This window comes from Pavona decussata, unplaced genomic scaffold (assembly GCF_977016875.1).
Source record: "Pavona decussata unplaced genomic scaffold, jaPavDecu1.1 SCAFFOLD_602, whole genome shotgun sequence".
Taxonomy (NCBI): domain Eukaryota; kingdom Metazoa; phylum Cnidaria; class Anthozoa; order Scleractinia; family Agariciidae; genus Pavona; species Pavona decussata.
The window spans coordinates 2405001-2420964 of record NW_028145860.1 but is presented as its reverse complement, the minus strand read 5'-3'; the positions used below and the strand labels follow the sequence as shown (position 1 = coordinate 2420964).

The window sequence follows — 15964 nt, the reverse complement described above, 5'->3', positions numbered from 1 at the left end:
TTGAAAAATCGGTTCTAAGTAAAGGACTCAGTTTTCTACCAGTGAGAAAAACCACTAACAAATATCAGGCCAAAGCCGACTGTGAAAAATATATGTTTCATATATTTACATTCATTTATTCATCCTACACCGTTATATTACGAACTCACAATATGACCAGCTCCCAGTTGGCTTGATAGCTCAGTTGGTAGAGCACTGCACCGGCATCGCAGAGGTCATGGGTTCGAATCCAGTTCAAGCCTGAATTTTTTTCAGGCTTTCATTTCGCAACTGCTGAAGTTGCCTTAACTGACTGCGAAGATCTTTCTTTTATTTGATCTTTCATCCGTAGTTCAAAATATATGTTTCACATATTTACATTCATTCAAAGCCTCCACGGTTGCCTCCATCTCAAAGCCCATTTTGATAATAACGACGATAACAGGGACAGTGACTCCATCCACCATGTTACCTGACAACAGACATCGCAGACCCTTTTGCAACTCCAAGGTATCCACTTGAACTTCTCCCGATGGTAAATTTTCAGCTGTTGATCACTTCCTTGACTGTTGCAGCCATGCCACGAGCGCACTTGATTTTAAGGCCAGGACACAGCACAGCAATCTATCCCCTACAAAGAGAACAGCCTTACTTCAGCTCTCCAAACGTAGTGATATTTTCATAAAACCAGCTGACAAAGGTGGTGCAGTTTTTATATGGTCATGCCCTTTATACGTCGCCGAGGCTAATCGTCAACTGTCCAATGTTAGGTTTTATGAACACCTAGATTGTGATCCAATTGAAGAGAATCAGCACCTGGTTGAAACGAGGGTTAACGTGATGATCAATGCTTACCAGCTTCTGCCATCAGCCATTAGACTTTAATTGTTCCCTCTCTGAAAACTTCACAGTTCTACCTACTCCCCAAGATCCATAAGCCAAATAATCCTGGAAGACCAATTATTGTTTCTGCATTCAGCTGTCTAGCTGTCTAACACTTATGTAAAAGACACTAACCACGCTCTCCAGATCTTTACTGACTTCCATTCCAACGGCACTATGACCGGGGAATGCTTCCTGTACACCAGGTCATCAAGTCCCTGTACACCATAATCCCCAGCAATGATGGTCTTAAAGTGTTTGCTTACTTCCTTGACAAGCGCCCAGTTCTCAACCCCCCAAGATCGACTTTAACGCATCTTGCAGAACTTGTGCTGACCCTCAACGCCTTCATATTTAAGGTTACTCCAAACCTTCGCGGGTGCCTTCCCGAAAAAAATTCGTACGCGCGCTGTTTTTTAGGAAACCACCACAATCTATATATCAATAAAAAGCTTATTTAATGCAGAATTCGATAAAATTGTAAGCTATTTTGGTTATTCCTCTGCTAAGGCGAAGGAAGCTGGTAAACAGTAAAATGACAGAGCGCCATTCCGTCAATTAATCGGGTGTCAAACGTGATCTCTGACGAAATGTAGCTGCACAGTGTTAATCACAAATCATCAATCTCTCAAAGGGTGTGAGCATTTCTCCGTATTCCTATTGGTTTTCTTTTAATATGTCTGTCAAGTTCCAGTAAAAAAGAATTTGCAAACGTGTTGCTTTCCGAGGCCGCCAGGAGGGAAGTATTTGATTTAAAAAAAATGCCGACACTCTTTTGTTCCTCGTTGTTCAGTTAACTTTCGGGCCAAATTTCACGAAATTTCGTCAATTCTACATACCCTATTAATGCATTTGAAGAGGAGGCATGTTGCAGCAATCGTATTGCGAGTTTTCGCCTTCTAAAGATTTAGAAGCATGTCACGCCTTCTCGGAGAATTATGTCAACACCAGGCTCACACTGAGCCGCCAGCCAATAACATAGTAGAACCCCTGACGTTCACAGGAAGCAAAATGGTGCTTCGCGGGAAAGTTATAGTTTTTCAGTCATGTTTTCCCCAGTTAGCTTCTGCGAGCACGTTTTCGGTATTACCTAGGGGAAAAAACGTTTAACAAAAAAGAAACGAAAAGAAAAGAAGATAAACCGACAAGCAAGCGCCACTGCAGCATCATAGGGAGGCACTAGTGGCCGACATGAAAGCTATCGGGTAAGTTTTGTTTGTGTTCAGTAACATTGCAAATCTTCGAATTGATGAGCGTATTTTGGTTTATAAACCAAGATGTGCAAGAATACTAGAACCCCCAATGGCAATCTCCTACACTTAACCAGGCTCGACGATGTAATAAATGAGGTTTAAAAGCATGGTTTTATTTTTTTTTATTTGTTGAATATGTCGAGAGATACGACTTTTTAAACCGTTTTGCCCGGTTACAGGTTAATGAGTGAGGCATAATTTCATACGCGTTCCACATGATAAAAACTCGCTTCCATTTTTCAATTGAAAATGAAGTTCTTATGAACAGTCTTTTATAGAATATTGAAACTACAATATATAAGGTTTTTAAATTTAATGAAAGTACATTTACAGCAATAGCAACATAAGAGTTGCACAGTTTCAAGGTGAAATCAGTAAAAAGTACAAGTGCGCAGCGCGAATCGTGAACTTGTAAACAAAACCGGAAACGAAAGTTTATGCAAATATTTTTCAATAAAAAGCAAACACGCATAATAATATCTCATTGCATCTCATAGCACATTTCAATAGCTTTATTTTGGTGCAAGAACGAGAATTTTACGATGATTCAAACCCAAGCTATAGATTTTTGAACATTTCACATCGTAAGTCACGAAACACGCATCAACAGAGAGGCCATCACGCGTACTGGAGATGTAAGAAAAACTAAACGTGTAGCTACTTTCGGTAGTACGTTTTCAAATAGTTTATTAAACAACGTTTTAAAGCATGGTTTTCTTCCGTTCAATAGTTCAAAAGATATGAATTTTCAAACTTTTGGTCACACGTTAATGACTGACGAATAATTTCCATGCGTGCAAGATAATAAAAAATTTTTCAAATGAAAATGAAGTTCAAATCGACATTCCATTATACAAGATTGAAAATAGAATATATAAGGCTTTCAATATCAATTAAACTACATTTATAGCATTAAAAGGATAGGAGTTTCCCACTTTTCAAGTTGAATCAGTGAACAGAAGAAGTACGCCTGTGTCTTTTCAGTTGTAGCATCGCGTTTTTGAGTTCTCTTTCGAGGAGCTCGTTTACAGCTTTCTCAGGAGACTTCGTATGTGCAGTCAATGGAACATTGCTCACTGGTCTAGGACAATTCAAGATACTTAGCACCTTCTGTGCTTCAAAGTGATAAGAAATTGACTTGCCTATTTCCAAAACCACAGCACTCAAACTCGAGTGTAAACAAAAAATGCTAATAAGTTGAAATGAAGCTGTTGCCGCAAAAAGGTCGCTGGGGAGTCCACGCCTTACAGAGATTATGTCACCTTGAAAACTTATTAACTTTTTTACGAAAATACCTTTTTCTCAATGTTCTCCCACGTGTTTTAAGATTTTAAATAATTTGTTTTTGAAAATGTAAGTTTAAGTAATTAACTTTAATTTGATCGAAAAATAAACATTCGGCAAAAATAGCCCCTCGAAGGTTTGGAGTAACCTTAATGGCAAGTTCTACAAAAAGTAGGAGTCGCCATGGGTAGCCAGGTGGGTCCAAACTACACGTGCCTCTTCGTTGGATATATCAAGGGACAAATCGTGCACCAATATACCGGCTTTGTACCACAACTCAACAAAAGGTACATTGAAGATGTTGTTGGGGCCGCATGCTGTTGACGTGTGGGTCTCTAACTTCTATCCTGCAGTTCAGTTCACACACCCAATATCTACAACAGAACTCCCTTTTCTGGATGTTATATTATGTATCACCGATGATCAAATCAGCATTTCCATCTACTATAAGGACAGCAACACACATACCTACTTTCATCATCACTCTTCACGCCCACCACACAGCAAGGAAAGTCTCCGCCAGAGTCAACTTTTGCGAATACGCCGTCTGTGCTCTGATGAGTCTGATATTTAGAGAGGGGTGAAGAAATGATTTTTTTTTTTTTCATTCAGTGTGGTTACTGCGATAATTCCCTGCAGCATGATGTAGACCAGATCCGGCAGATCAATCGCGTAACTGACATCAACCGTCTAAACTCCGCAAACAGGGAGCAAAGCAGGATCCCCTTGGTTCTTACGTACCATCCCCTAAACAGGAGAATCAAGAGAATCCTACTCAGTAACTTCACCTTCTTATCAGGCAACCCGGAAACAAGGGAAATATTTCCTCAGGCCCCGATGGTTGCCTATCGCCACGATCAAAACCTTCGAGACATTCATGTGTACACACCAGTGATAAGAGCCAACCCAGTCCTTTCATGGGTACTTCTCTGTGTGCACACACTTGCTGTCACACTTGTGGTCAAATTTCCACCAACACCACCTTGTAGGGTCCTAAATGCTCCATTGTCATCAAGGAGGCGTTCACCTGCCAAACATCTGACTTGGTGTATTGCATTTGCTGTCATCTGCTGTCATCGTTGTCCTGCTCTTTACATTGGAGAAACTGGCCATACACTTGGACAACGCTTTGGTGAGCACCTACACAGCATTGAGAAAAACCTGTCAGTTTTCCAGTCGCAGAGCATTTCAATGCTAACGGCTATCCTCTGCAGGGCGCAGAAGTCTGTGGCATTATACTCTGCGTAGGAAACAAACATAGAAAGTGACAAGAATTGTGGCTAATTTTCCAACTCGGTGCCGGTCAGCTGTGCAGCCTCAATGCCGATTTTCAGTTCCTTTGAGTTTTTCGCGTAGGCCCACTAACATTTCAAATTTTTTTCAACAAACTAACTTGACATTGATCTACTGAAGAAAGCTAGGCCCAAAACGTATGGATTTTTCTTCAACTGTTATTTGGCACATTGATTTTCCTATCACCGAGAGATGCTTATTTGTTTGTACAAGTGCCACGCAGCACATGACCTTTTGGGTTTGCAATTAAAACTATAGCATGACAAGGGCAAAAAAAAAAAACAGAAAAAATGAACTGGACTTTAGGGAAAGAAGAGAGAAATATGTATAAAAAGGGAGAGAATGCTAAAATATACTGAGAACAAAACAGAACATAATAATTAGATAATTAGAACAAAACATGACAGAAAAAAAGAGAAATGTTTAGAGAGACAATAGCAGAACATGCCAAGAAGAAAGTGTAACCCTCTAGAGAAACGACAGAAAAGCGAGAAAAAGAGAGCAAGAAGACGTGACAGAAAAATGAAAAGAAAGCTTATAGTGAGATAGAAGAGAGACAATATAATACCATGCTGGCTAACGATGACAAGGAAAACAACAAGAGAACTATTGCAAACATCAAAAAAGCGGAAGAATAATGAGAACAAAACTTTGTAGAAGAAATTTAAGATGGCACTTGGAAACAAAAGGAAAACAAACAAGAAAAAGAAAGCAACATTTTGAAGTTAAAACAATATTTGCAACATGTTTAGCCTTCGTGAAAGGCGTAATCTTGAAGGGGGAGTGAAAAAGAGGGTAGCATCCTGACAAAAAGTGAGAGGAAAAAGTACCCCCTATTTTTCTCTCACTTTTTCTCCCCCTCCCTCCCCCTCTGCTGATTATGCCTGCCACGCAGCCGACAACAAGTTTGGAAAATAGATAGTAAAACTGACAGAACAAAAGGAAAACTATAGAAAAACATAACAAATATGACAGAAACAAAAACAAAAGGAGAGCATTATGAAATGACGCAGTGGAACAACTGTAGAAACAATGACATCAAAGAAATATTTTTAACATGTTAGAAAAGTGTATTGCAAAACCGGCAAATGTGACAGGAAAGATTATGGCAAAATAGAAAAGGGAAAGGACACTTCTAAAATGAAACAAGAACAAAACATAGCAAAATAATTAGAGCAAAACTACCAAACATAACGAAACTAAAGAAGAAAGAACAAACATGGCACAACTGACGAAAACAAAGCTGACAAGAAAGAAGAGCGACTGATGACAGTACAGTGCAGCTAAGAATGATAAGAAAAACAACAGTAAAACAACAGAAAAATTAACAAAAATTAGACCGAAATTTGGGAACAAAACTGTAGAGAAGAACAAAAGATGACCCTTGAAAAGAACAGGAGGAAATACTATAGAGAAATAAGGCGAACACAACAATTAACAGAAGAGGAAAACTTTCAACATTTCAAGGGTAAAAGTAGCAAATAAAACTAAATTGTGAGATTTGAGACAAATTTCATACAAAAGATATGAGTAAAGTGGAATAGGAGTTAGCTTTAATGTGGACAAAACCACTGAGCAGTGAGACATGAATGAAATGAATAACGTCGATAAAAACCAACTAAGGTAATGACGAGGCTAACATTTATGACAGAGACCGTGACTATTGCGAAGCAAGGCAATGTTAGGACAGAAGGATGAGACAAACCTGAAAATCACGAAAACTTTGACAGAAGAAAGCTACAACCGTTTGCATAAAGAGTAAAGATACCCCTAACTTTTTAATGTTGTGTTTCTTAAGACCTTTCACTATAGGGTGAAATGTTTAATTTTTGCTCAGAGAGTGTATTGTCTAGGAAAGCCTTTAATTTTAGTAGGTGTATCAAACATTTTGCAACTAGTTGTAGCAAAACTAATGGTAACAGATACATGAACAACACATACATGATGGAAAAAATGACAATGAAACAGAACAAAACATGACAATTGAACAAGAAGAGCAAATTTACTGACTGAGAAAAGAAGACTAACAGCCAGACTAAAAAATAACTTGACAGCTATAGAGCATGAAATGTGCAATTATAGCAGTTTGCTAGCAATACAAATAAAAGTTTTGGATTCTACATGATTACATTCAGCAATAGTAGACATTCACACAGTTCCATTTTAGCTTAATGATCCTTCCTTCATTTTTCTTGATTTCATGTAAATAACTCAAACAAATTGTGACCACTGCGAAAAACAAAACAAAAAAAGGCATCAGGGTTATTATATTAATGATGTTGGATTGAAGTCTTAATAAGCTTATGAGACAAGACCCAGTGGTGGCGTGGGTAGTTGTAATCCAATCTATGTTTGTCCAAAGTGTCAAAAAAAGGTCTTTTGGTTTTTGTTTTAAGTTTAATTGGGGGATAGGGGGAGGGGAAAGGGGTTATTTAAAGGAGGATGCTTAATTGAGGAACAATGGTATTCATAAGAAACATATCATTCACCTCACGGTCTTGTCACTGCATTTAAAGCTTTGATCCGACTTCACAAAATTAATTAAACAAAGGGTACTTAAGCAATGACAAAGGCAATGGAAATGCCAGAAAACAGTAGAACCAATGGGCAAGAATAATCACTTTGTACATGTGTAGTAAATTTTGATACATTTCTTTGCCGTCAAATGCAAAACTGACCAAAGTGAAATGAGCAAATTCAAGATTCTGTGTAAAATGTGAGCACATGACAGTGAATTTGTTGTTCTTTTTCTTTCTCTTGGACACTGTTCCTACTCATTCAGTTCCTTGAAAGAGTTGAAATTAATGTACATTGTTCATTGATGTTTTCTTTGCTGTTGCCATTGAGATTGCTTAACATCCCTAATAATAATTATTGTATAAGTATGGGGCCCAGTTAATAAAAGCAGATTAGCATTTATCCAGGATTGAATTTAAACAAATAAGCAAGGTTTTATTTCTTTCAATTTTTTCAAAACTTTTCACGGTTAAGTTTTTGGTGACATATCAACATAACCGACAGTTAATAACATATCTTTTATAGATCTAATTTTGAGAGACTGGATTTTAACTTGACTTTAATTCCTGGATAAGCTTAATCGTGCTTCATTGACTGAGCTCTGAAGGTGGCTGGTACCGGCTTATAGCACTTTCCAGCACTTATACTTTAATTGATTAATACTCCAACTTTTTTTCAGTTGTTACAATAATGGTATCAAACAAATGCCTTATTATTGTTGAATAAGTTATTGTCATTTTCTTGACATAAAAGGTTACCATAGTAACAGTGTATCCTTTAAAAACACCCTTTGTTTTAATGTAAGTGGATATAACTAAAAAGTAATCACGGCCACCCCCATTTCTTATTATGGAACTATGATCAGCATGTTAAGGTAAAACGTTTTGCAAGGTTTGAAAACAAATGTAGGAAGCGCTTAAGAGCCACCTTAAATTTCTAAAAATTAAGGTAGCACTTAACTCTTTCTTTTAATTTTTTTGAACTTCTCAAGTGATCTGAACATGCTGATCATAGTTCCATAATAAAAAATGGGAGTCGTTGTGATCGTTTTTTTGTTATAACCACTTAAAATTAAAATTAGGGGTGTTTTTTAACAGTTTCTGTTGCTGTGGTAACCTATTATGTAAAGAGAACTACCATGACTTATTTAACAATGATTTGACATTTGTTTGATACCATTATTATTGTATCAATTGATAAAGAGTAGTTGTATTGATCTGTCAAAGTATAAGTGCTGGAAAGTGTTGGAAACCGGTGCCAGCCAACTTCAATATTTTTATTTTAACCCCAAGAAAGCGCGTTTCTAAGAATCTTCTGTTTAAGATATCGAATACTTTTTGGAGTCAAAATCGTAAAAAAGAGAAGCTTAATTGTACTGATTTAAATTGAATTGCTTTGAGAGAGAAATGTAAGTAGTCGTCAGAAGCAGCAAAAAGACGAGTCAAAAATATACTAAGTCTTTTGGCGGGAAAATGTTTTCGCTTTTAAAATTCACGAGTCAAAAATATTTTGTCTTTTGGCGGGAAAAAAATTTTCGCTTTTATATGGGATAAAGTAAAAACGCGCTTTTAAAGGGGGCTTGATAGCTAGTCATTTTGTAGGGTATTTCTTTTACACTTTTTTGCCTTTGCTAAGAAAAAAAGCGCTGTGCTTTTGATGGGGGTGTTCTAGTATGGAGTCAAAAAAGTCTTTTGGCGGGAAAATTCCGTGCAGGTTTTACACGGATTTAGCCCTTCAAAAGCTAAGTTATATTTTGATTTTGTGCTAGACCCCGTGTTAAAAGCGCAGGACTTTTTTTCTTCTCGGCAACCTCTCCTAGGCAAAAAAAAGTAAAAGAGATAGCCTAAAAAATGACTAGTTACCAGGCCCCTTTTAAAAGCGCGACCTTTTTTTTTCTTTTATTGTTATAATAAATGCAAGACAAACAACAAAATTGTTAAGTTTTAAATTGTTTATTGGCTAATTGATATTGATTACAACTTGTTGTTACTATTTAAGTAATTGCTACTAAATTCTTTTGATATACGAAGTAGTAAGAAATGTGAGCGAGATGATGAAAGTAAATAAACTGCTTTGGTTGACAAAAATATTGTGTGAAACGAATTACTTAAGTCTTTTTTGCTTTGAAATATTAGCGGAAAACTAAATGCTAACTTTCGGTTCACAAAGTGTTCGAATTTTCTTAGAGTCAAATTGCGCAGTTTAGGCAAGTTTGCAATTTTTCAGCCGTTTCGAAGTAGATTGAAAACATGGCGTGAAATGCAGTATTTGTAAAGAAATCGAGTGTTCACAAAAATTTCTGAATTTGCCAATTGCCGACTTCCAAATACAAACACTGTATTTCACGAAATGTTTCAGCCAGTTTTAAAACGACGGAAAGATTACTAACCTGTCTGACTAGAAAACGTCTGAACAACCACAACAGTAGCGAAATTGAAAAATATGAGTGCACGATACAAGACTCAATTGTCTTCGGTATAAACGTTCATGTCTAGATTAGCTGACAAGAAACAGTCAATTGTTTTCAAATACATGAGTGTAATTTCATTCAAGTATTCGTTGGAAATTTAAGATTTGAAATTTTGGTCACATGAAAACACGATTGTTTGAGCTAAAATTCACCGAAAGATAAATCAGGCGGGTCCCAGTTGTTCAAAGAGCGGATAACTTTATCCAGTGGATCCGTGACTATCCAACGGATAAAACGTATTGGTTGCAATACATTTTATCAGCTGGATAGGATTGATCCAGTGAATAAAGATTCCCGCTCTTTGAACAACCGGGGCCTGTGCCGTAAAATTTTGCATCGTGCACTCATAAGATAATCGTGAATATTTTGTTCAAGTAAAACAAGAAGTTCCATTATAAAAGGCATCTCGCATTTTAGAATTCAAAGACTTGTTCAGTTCCAATTGTCGTGAAATCTAATTTTTCTACGATCTAAGTCAGCAAAATTAGGTTTAAGATTGTTTTTGGTGACTTGCTGTAATCTTTTATATTTTGTTTGAATGTTTGTTGGAATTTGTTATCGACCCCTGGCATTTTTTTTTAAAATCAGGATTCAAAGACTTGTCCAGTTCCAGTTGTCATGAAATGTAATGTTTCTGACTCAGAAAAATTATGTTTAAGATTGTTTTTCGTGGACACTTGCTGAAATCTTATATTCTGTTTTAATGTTTGTTGGAATTTGTCATCGGCCCTTGTTTTTTTTTTTTTTTTTTTGATTCTAGGATTTAAAGACTTGTTCAGTTCCAGTTGAAATAAAATCTAACGTTTCTAATCAGCAAAATTATGTTTAAGATTGTTTTTGGTGGACACTTGCCAAAATCTTAGATTCTCTTTGAAATTTTGGAATCTGATACCGACCCTAGGTGTCTTTTTTTAACTTTGAGGTAATTCAAGCAACTCTTATAATGGAACTTTCTGTTTAGTACAAGGGCTCGCTAAAACAGTACAATTTCTACCTTTAAATGTGCCCAAAAAGTTAATCGATGTTCACTCTTTCTCATGTCCTGCTTGCTTGTGTATCCTTTCCAGCTTACGGATGAAGCGATTTGTTCTTCACTCTTGTATTTCAGTTCAACTTGAGATTGACAGCTAAAACAAAAGGAACCTTGACATTAATTTCATGTAACGCCACAACAACAGCATCTATAATGAACTAAATTATTGGTTTTGGAAAAGCATGTAATATGTGTACCTTGGTAACTATTTCTGGAAACGTAAAATTAATTGCGTAATTACTTGCAATTTCTAGCCGCAATAATTCCTAGTAATTATAGTCGACTTTGAGAAAATGCACGAGAAAAAGTACGGATTTTTGAATCTTATAAATTTACGGATATTTTCAAATTTCAAGTTTGTGATTAACAAGGACAACTGGACAAGGCTGTATGCGTAGAGAGGTTAATTGATTCTCCAGTTTTATTTCCAACTACTACATTTAGTTGAAACGCGGAGTATTCTTGAATGCGAAATCAAATGAAACCAAGATGTTTCGGTGAACGTTTGTTGTAAAAATTACCCGCTTCAATGAATTTTTGCCGTGAATGTTGTTTGTCCGCTTTTTTAGTTTTGCATAATTTGCACGCGCGCACGACCTATGTTGTCATTGGTTACGACATCAACTAATTAATAAAACATGAGGCTCACAACCTATTTCTAGTCAATTTTGACCACTCTTTTCCAAGCAATTCCGAGGTGGTCTTGTGGTAAAAGTTTCACGCCATTAATAGGAGAACGACGGCCTTATCTCTGCCGTCGTTAATTTAAGTAGCTTTGGAGGGGCTTGGTTCAAGCCCCGAGGCAGGCTGCCAATTTTACTTTTTTTATTTTTTTTTCCTTTCAGCAAATTTCTGAGCGAAAATTCACGTTTTCGTGTACAATGTTGTTTTTATAGGAATTTTTTGTTTTTTTTGTTGATAGGAAAAAGAGCATTGCGCGAAGTCTAACAGTAAATTAAGCTGTCACAAACCTAAATAAAAAGAAGTCCCAAAAAATTATTTTCATTGATCAATCTTGGTGTTCCCTAAATAAAAACTTTTGCGGAATAATTAGAAAATTTATTCTGCGACATTAAGGTTACCGTATACCTTAGCAGGTGTCTCGCGTCGAAGCGATGTAGCGCGTCCACTTTAAACTGTAGATACCTGAACCCTTATATCAAACTAATAAAAGCTTATAGAGCTGGCTTTTACACTATACCAAGAATTTTGAAATAAAATGAATTGCCGAATTTTCAGCACTATTTTCTCTAATCAATTTTTTTCACTTGGAGGAGACACTTTAAAGAGCTAAAACTCAAAGGGAATTTATATTTGTTCGTTTGCCTTCAAATTTGGACAGTAGCTAGTTTAACATATAAACAACAAAAACATATCTGCGAATTTTTTCTTTCGAAATATTTTTTCTCCGAGAGCGATTTTTGTACGAACTCTCCACATTTTTTATCCTTTTTCGAAAATGTTCTGTAACTTTTCCCTGCGATTGAATATGGCAAAACGCAGACATGTTTTTTTTAGCGCTCTGGGTCCGGAACTGGGAGCAAATTAAATTAGCAAGAAACAAAATTCGCTTTGACTTGTAGCTTTCAAAAGATGATTCGGATGCTCACATTTAGAGGTCGTGAACAATTCGTCATTTCAAAATTCTTGGTATAGTTTGATAACCAGCTCTATAAGCTTTAATTTGATGTAGGGGTTTAGGTATCTACAGTTTAACCTGGACGCGCTACATTGCTTTGACGCGAGACACCTCTAAAGGTATATGGTAACCTTAAGTTTTCAAGTTTTGCTCTCTCTTTTTTTTTCAGCTTTCATTATTTTTCATCCGATTTTAATGAGTCTTGTTTAATTACGATCACATCTCTTTTATACTACATTGCTTACAAAAGAAGAATCAAGGTGAAGTTGTTCCAAAGCCGATTACCTCCACAAATCCAATATTAAACGCTTTGGGAGGACTTCCTTTCTCGTATTTTGAATATAATTTTGCTATCAGTTCGAATAGGCAATTGTTCCATTTGGCACTTCATCAAGTTTTAGTTTCTCGTCATTTTTACTTCATCGATATTTATCTTGGTATCTCTGTTTAAGAAAACCCTTTCAATAACTGAACGTCAAAATCTCGATTCGTAAACGAAGTTTTTTTTTGACAAAATTAAAACATGGACCAAAAAATTGTCAAAACCAACTTGTGACAAAGTAATCTAGATTTACTTGGAGGCGCCAATAAAACATAATTTGAAGCATTATGCTTGTTGTAACGACAAAATAGGCCTCTTTGAAATTGAGGGTCACGTGATTTCGTTTCTATGATAAATTATTTTGCTTGGAAATCAAATAAAAGCCATGTGCCTTGATCAAGATTGCAGAGCGCTGACAAATTGAAAGCCTTTATTTCGTCCAAATAATCATTTTTAAAAAATCGAGCTCCAAGACTACTCAACTGCTACAAGCCTACTGAAGGTTCCTTTCAGTCAAAATTTCGCATAGAAGTCATCTTAAGACTTTCCTTTACACTACACCACCTTTTCAATCTATGATCAAAGTTTATTTTTCATCGGTTTCCAAGCAACAGCCGTTACCATAGCAATGATAACGCATAGCTCTTCCAGTTCATTTTGAATGATGTCGATTATCTCGAAATCTAGTCAGCCCTCTACAACGAAATTTAAGGGATTTAAACCACTCGAACTTAGAAAATAATCTGTAAGAGCTTCTTTCAAGTAAATCAAGAATCAGTTTTTGTGGGCTAATTTTGCTTATTGTGACTTTTTCGTCAATATCTCAAAAAAAAAAAAATAAAACATGCAACTTACTCTTTTTTGTGCAAAGATATTTTGTCATAGGAAATTATTCGAAACGTACATTGAGCTTCTTAGGTGGCTGTGATTTTAATATACTATGTTTAAAAATAGCTAAAATGAAACCCAAATCAGTCAAACAGCTCGCAATTTCCATAAATCGGAATACTTCAAAAATTTTCTTACAGATTTCAGTAATTTCTGGTGTTAGATAACAAGGCTGAAACTGGGTGACGTTTCCGCCTTTGTGGCGTAGTATGAAGAAAATTGAAGCTTGCCTTCGATTCGAAATTTTGATTCCAAAAGATCCACTATCATGTCAGAAAAACTACTGCATTTGTTAAAGGTTTTTGTATCAATTCTCGTACAACTGACCTACTGACTATTGAAAGCTAAGCAGACAATAAGTTTTGACTTTTTTGCGCCAAATTTAATAGCCGCGAAATTCCACTTGACTTTATCAGCCATTGCTAAGATACAACAATTTGGGATTTGTAAAGTGTGCATCAATTTTAAAATTAATGTGATCTATTCATGTTAAGACTCTGAAATTTTAATATAACGATGATGGTTTATTATAATGTTTTGTCCCAACAGAAAATAAGGCTATCAACTCCAAAGACAAGATCGAAAAAAATTTTGCTCCATTTGCGGCCGACGCAAGCTTAATGATATGATCAATTTGACACAGAGGGAAGATTTTGGTTTCGACGCTTTCACTTTGGTCACTATTTTGCTTAAAGTTTAAAATAAAAGAAAACAGAAGCAGACGAAAACTGGTGTAAAATTTTAAGTAAATACCTTAAAATATGAAATAGTCTTGGAAAACGATTTTAAATTATTTAATTTAATTTAGAATCTGTAGGAAAAATAGTGGCTGGCATTATTCGGATCATTTGAATAAAACACCGACCCATCCCCGAAATCCGTTTATTTCGTTGTTTGGTGAAAATAATCAATCTATCGTTTATTATACTGCAAATAATTTGTTGAAATAATAAAGAAATTCAGTCAGTCTGATATATCATTTTAAAGTTCTTACCTTTAAAACATGTCCGTTCTTTTCTTTGGATTCCATCTTCTCCTGCATTCCATTCTTTCGTTTCCCGTTCTCAGTAATTTACTTAATGACTTCCCTGGAATTAACAAAAATCAACTTAACGACTTTGGAGAAAAGGTTTATGTTATTGGGGATGTAAACCGGACAAAATCTCAATCTTAATCAAGCGTTCAACGGTGAAGTTGGAATTAAGATCAGCTACAATATGGATCTGTACTCAGTCAAAAAGCTATTGTTTTTAGAACATAAACAAGCAAGAAAGAACAAGAAAATCGAATAATATGAGTCCTTGAATTCAGTATGCTGGTAATGAGAATGTACGTACTGATCACTAAAGAAAAATGTCTTGATCTTCAAACAAATTCCCCCCAAGTAATACTAGAAGAAACATATGGTCAACAGTGAGGAGAATGTGCCTGTTGATCACCGCCGATTTATTGTATGATGACAAAGTTCTTACCTTTGCAGTAATTTCAACTTGTTCCCTCGGTTTCTGCCTTCACATTTTCACTTGCAATTTACTGAATAAGGGGGTCTGAAAATACAAATTATCATATTTATTCGTTAATTCTGCAACACAAGCTACATGTTTACGGCAAACTTCAACTCGTGAAAATGTCAGTTTTAACTGAGGTATCGCGCCAAAGGACGGTAAAAGTTAGTACACAACGGAACAGTCTGTACGTAAAACAACGAACGTTTTAATCTCTTTGAGTACAGTCGAAGAGTTTCAATCGACTCGACGCTTTAACAAGCAGCAAGCCAACGCACGTGTTAATTCAGCAACATATCCCTGGTTTGTTTGTAGCGTCCACAAAAACCTTAAGCAATTAAGTAATATTTGAATTAAAAAAAGGCTTACCTTTAGCGTGTACTTCTTTCCATGCTTCAAGCCTTCGCATTTCATCAGTTTTCTTCGTTAAAGAGAACCGTCAAACCGCTCTTTCCAAAGGATTCTTACAAGTCCGCGGACTACGTGTGAAGTTAGTTATGAATATGGATTAGAAACTGAAACCAACCACTGACAAAGAAATTTGCCGCATCCGAAGAAAGAAACATACTGCACGTGCTGGCAAAGTGCGCATGCACAATGAGGAAAAAAATTTAGGCCTAAAAAGATGAGCCCTTTTTGCTTTGTGTGAGAAATGTGGTATATACCTACATACACTATATTTATTCTCGAATTGAGTAGCTTGAACATTGCTAGAACTTTCAAGGTCTTGTGCTAGATTAAGATGCTCAAACACCCGTTGCATCAAGCTAATAGCTAGATGAAGCATAAACGATACAAGAATTTTAAGACTTTTTTTAATATTATTTTAATTGATTTTCTTTTTTTATTACATGATTTTATTGTAAATTTAAACGCAGGGCTAGTCACGGGTTCTCGTC

At 36.0% G+C, this 15964-nt stretch overlaps 1 long non-coding RNA gene across 1 annotated transcript; it reads right to left on the bottom strand.

Annotated features, from left to right (window-relative positions):
- Positions 1 to 10548: 10548 nt before the first annotated feature.
- LOC146449357 (uncharacterized) lies at positions 10549 to 15102 on the bottom strand. Its single transcript, XR_014860709.1, has 3 exons — positions 15033 to 15102; positions 14555 to 14648; positions 10549 to 10805 (listed from the first exon to the last, which is right to left on the bottom strand). It is a non-coding gene; the product is annotated as an uncharacterized LOC146449357 (long non-coding RNA).
- Between the last annotated feature and the right edge of the window lie 862 nt (positions 15103 to 15964).